The sequence below is a fragment of the Lepus europaeus genome, chromosome 4 (assembly GCF_033115175.1).
Source record: "Lepus europaeus isolate LE1 chromosome 4, mLepTim1.pri, whole genome shotgun sequence".
NCBI classification, from domain to species: Eukaryota; Metazoa; Chordata; class Mammalia; order Lagomorpha; family Leporidae; genus Lepus; species Lepus europaeus.
The window spans coordinates 13116030-13121260 of record NC_084830.1 but is presented as its reverse complement, the minus strand read 5'-3'; positions in this window follow the sequence as shown (position 1 = coordinate 13121260).

The window sequence follows — 5231 nt, the reverse complement described above, 5'->3', positions numbered from 1 at the left end:
TATTGAACAGGTGCTAATTCCTTGGCCTCACAATCTGTTGACTTTACTGCTCTTCTATCTGCTGAAGAATTTGAGGTAATTTCCCCAAGGGGATACACTATACCTGGAGGTGTTCATAGGAGAACAACTTTTTCATCATGTACCTTGTGCTCTCTAACTTTTCAGGACTGCTTAGTCAGGAACCTAAATGAAACTAATAATCCTTAGCTCCCAGCTAAGAATCCTTGTGGTAGATTCAGAGGGGCTGGGTGGGGTGGGGGGAGCAGGTAGAAACATCTTAGGAACTCAAAATTACGTATCCATTATCGCAGGTAAAGTATTTATTTAGCCTCAATGAACATCCACTTCTTTGCATTAAAATCAAAAGGGTAATACATGCTTGATGGGATTAAGAATTAGAGTTGCTGTATACAAAGTTCCTCAAAAGTGTCTGGCACCTAGTAGATCCTCACAGAGTGCAGATGTAACATGCCCACAATTGGAGGAAGAAACAAATGAGAACATATACAAGGTTATACAAGATTATTACAAATATCAGAGATATACATTTCCCACTCTCTCCCTCTTTTTAGAACCCTTTACTCAAAGAGAAACAGCATTTCCCCATCTTTGAAGAATTGTTTTTGCTTTTGTTTCTTCCTCAAAGAAATATTCGCTCAAGAAGAAAATTCTTCAAGGCATAGAAAAGCATATCATTCTACTGGAATAGCTTTCATTAACAAGAAGATTTTATAATAATTCTACCCTTAATTTACATTAGTTGGAAAGGATACAAATGCTGAAACTTGAAGATACTTGGTTTTGTTGGTGTTTGAAAAACAAAGCATGTGGGTGAAATCTAGGTTTTAAAGTATTTCCCAAAGAACTAACTAGAACTAACTAATTACACAAAGAACTCACTGCATTTCCAACAGAGAAGCATCATTTGCAATTCCTTCAAATAGCCAGAGGTAAACCTCAAGACTGTTTTCTCATTATCTCCATTGTAAGAAAAAAATCATCCCTCCTGCTTATTGAGCAAATACTTCTTGAGTTCCTGCTGGTGCAATGCATTATTTCAATTAACAGTATTTTTTAATTGCTAACTCACCATGCAAAAGCAACTAACCTATTGTTAATAGCTTCTCTTTTAATCTCCCTACTTCTACCTTGTGGCACTCTATTGGTATCAGTTATAGCAGCAGTATCACTACCACTACCACCATAACTGCTAATCCACTAAGTGATTTCTATGTAAGCTATGCTAATTACCTTATAACCATCATTTTAAATCCAATCTTGCCATTGCCATTCAGAAATATACATCCTTGGTACTCAAATTATGGAGGACTTGGCCATCAAGAGAAAAGGAAGTTGATCAGAGATATTAGCTATTGAGTAGGACTAGAAACTGTATCTAGTTCTACCTAAAACCAAAGGCCTGTGCTTGGACCAGATAAACTCAGGGACCACAGCAGTCATCGCTGAGACGAAGTCCATCATAGCACATAGAGTGGCAGACCAATAATCAAACAAGGGATTTACTAACTAATTTTAATTTGGAAATTCATTGTTTTGGCCTGTTTCATCATAGCCATATCTTTCTACAAAGGTTGTTTTCTTTTCCTATCTCAAATATCACAATATATAGAAAAGTAACATTTGAAGAATCCTTAAATTTCATCTAATCTCATCTCTTCTCATGCCAAGATGAGGAAGGTGAGATACAGGGATTGGAATAAATTTTTTAAGTTCACATATCAAATCTTCAACACAGCTGTGACCAGGGCTTGGGACTCCTGTTTCTCATTTCAAGGTTCTTTCTGAGAATATTCATTCTGTACAAATAATGCTACCTCTATCTTAGACATGATGTTTAGAGTCACCTTAGCTAATCTGATTATAATGTATTATGTAAAAGAAAACATTTTAAAAGTATTCGATTAGTCCTTGATGAACTCAATTATAGAAAGAAGAGGAATGGGGAAGACATTTCTATGAAAATATGAAGAACAAAGAGTCATGAAAGCAATTCAGTTCAGTGTGTTCAAAAAGGGAATCCATCTGGTATGCCTTGAATAGGCATGGCAAAGGAAGTAAAAAGAATAAACTATTCCTTCCCTCAAAAACATAAGATGTTGGAAATATAATGGTGACTATGACCTGGTCCATTCATTAGGGAGTTTAAACAAGTGGTCTCATGGCTTAAACAAAAAATGAAATAGGTATTGACAGTACTACATAAATGTTACAATACACGTAAGTCTAAGCTGCTGCAGAAGCACAGAGGGGGAGCACAGTGCACCACGCTGATCCGGCAGGAGCCAGGTGCTTCTCCTGGTCTCCCATGGGGTGCAGGGCCCAAGCACTTGGGCCATCCTCCACTGCACTCCCGGGCCACAGCAGAGAGCTGGCCTGGAAGAGGGGCAAACAGGACAGAATCCGGCGCCCCGACCGGAACTAGAACCCGGTGTGCCGGCGCCGCAAGGCAGGGGATTAGCATATTGAGCCACGGCGCCGGCCCAGTACAAGTTTTTAAGACAAAAGGAGAATCACATTAAATGCGTAGTAGCTAAAGATAGCGTGGTTTGTCTTGCATACAACCAAGAACTCAACATGGTAGATCACAGCATAAAGAGATGATAGCGAGATCCCAGGAAGTAGTAGAGGGCAGTTATGATGTGCTTGACCTTATGGGTTGTACTTGATATTTGGAGCAAAATCTAATGGCAAAGGGTACCACAGAAAATATTTATAGAATTGTTTGAATTACTTGCATAGATTGATCACTATGGCTTATGACTGGAGAATGGAATAGAAAAGGGTAAAAATGTAAGCAAAAAGACTAGTCATCTAGCTATAAAAACATTCTTGAAAAGGAAGAGCCAGCATAAACTAAAATCTTGGGAGAAATAGATGAAATTAAACAGCATAAATAAAATGTAATCTGCACATTTTGGGGGTTGAGCACATATTGAGAAGGCAGAATCATGATGATTCCCTACTTTCCAGCTAGGGCCATTGATGGCATAATGGGGGGTTCAGCAAGAAAGACCTTCTGAGTACACAATGTACATCCGTGAGAATGTGAAGGCCTGGATTCTAGAACAGTGTCCTTTTTTAAAGGCTTTTTGAATAATTTCTGAAGGGAAAATGATGTTGTTGATATTTCCACTGCACAAGATATTTGAGCCTAACTGAAGGACTCAATTAAATAGCTAGAATAAGTCGTTACACTAGTCATTTTGGAGAATGAGGGAAACAGGTCTTGCCAACTCTAAATCTTGTCATATGTTTGGTTTCCAGGACCTAAATACAAATCAAGACATACCAGATTCAAATGCTATTTAATCTTGACCAAGTATGTGAAGAGAGGGTGGAAAAGCAAAGCATTCACAGTATTTCAGCAGGAATCATTAGTTATCTTGGACACCTTACACAAAACACAATCCTGATGAGTGAACCATGAATTAATAGACCCTGAGATCAAGGACTTCCCCTACCACAATGTCAAGTCAGTTTAAACTCCATGCAGAACGTGTCTGGCTACGAGCATTCTGTTTTTTGCCAAACCTCATAGAATATATTGGAGCCATTTTACAGACCTCTGCATTCCTATAGGTCTCCCACTCTGTACTCTGTCCCCTCTAATGTTGTGTTTCTCTGGGGATGATAGCTCTTGGGGCCTATGGTTTGATTCAGTGCATGTCAGGACTTGGAGACATTTTAAACAAGTTAGAATCCATGTGTTATCTTCAATTAAAGGCTTTGTAAGGCAAAGAAACATCGACTCAGCCACCAAGTATTTGGGTCTGGGGAAACTTCTTCAGCCTTTCTGACAGGCCAAGTGTGATGTGGTAAGCCTGGCTCCTGTCAAAAGCAATGAGAGAGACAGCAATGGACACTGGAAAAATTAGGCTTGGCACCAATCTAAGCAACCGAATAGTCGAATGCATAGCGTGTGAAGTGTGGTTTGAACATCATGGTCTGGGAGGCAAGGAGAATTCTGGGTAAGATCTGAGTAAAATGAGAAATGGTTGTAAACAACAATCTCAAAGTAAAAACAGATAACGGGAGAAATATCAGCAGTCAGATAGAGGGTGGAAGCAGGTCATATGCCAGTCCCTGGTAGATGCAATATTGACTTAGCACACAAATTTATTCCATGAGTTTTTATTTACTGTGCCTGAACTGTGTGTGTGTATGAAAAGGAGAGTGGATGAAGAGAGAGCACCAACACTCCAACACTATTGTAAAGTCATAAATTTCTGAAAAATACATATTTTCAAGGTCATTATCTTGTAAAGAATTTGGGGTTCAGGAGGTTCAATATATTTGACACTAGTCGTGGCTCTCCTGTTTACATAGTATGTGATGTTGAATATTATTACAAAGGTTGGTGTACATTCCAGGCATACTGTAGATGTTGACTAGATACTTCATGAATGAATGAATGAACAAGAACCTACCATAGGCCATGTAATGCACTGAGCGTATGCATACACATTCCCTTATGGATTGCAAACACCCTATGAAGCAGGCTATATCTTTGTTCTCATTTTTAAGAAAGAAACTAGAGAGGCCAGAGCTGTGGCAGAGTGGGTTAAGCCGCTCTCTGCAATACTAGCATCCCACGTAAGCATCAATATGAGTCTCAGCTGCTCCACTTCCAATCCCACTCCCTGCTAATGCTCCTAGAAAAGCAACAGAAGGTAGCCCAAGTCCTTGGGATCTTGCACTCACCTGGGAGACCCAGATAAACATTCTGGCTCCTGGCTTTAGCTTGACCCAGCCCCAGCCATTGAGGCCATTTGGGGAATACACTAGCAGATAGAATTCTCTAAAGAGGCAAGAGAACTTTCACTTTGCTTATGGTTTTGTCTAAATACTGATGGAGTTTGTGGATTCAAAAAGCTTCCATAGCCTAGGCAGCTCATGTCAAGGGCCTCGAGTGGTCACTGATGTCATATATAAGAGTGTTAATTATTAAATTAACAACAGAAGTCACTGTGCACTAACCATGCAGGACCTCTGTCCTCAATAAGTTGTATTATGAGAGTTAAATGGGACACTTGTTTCCAGTTTGTGTGTGTGCATGTGTATGCAAATCGTTGAAATCTTTACTAAGTATAAAGTTGGTCTTCTGTTAACAAAGTTAACTGAAAATGAATCTTAATGGAGAATAGGACTGGGAAGGGAAGAGAGAGGAAGAGAAGGAGTGGGAGTGTGGGTGGGAGGGCGGTATGGTGGGA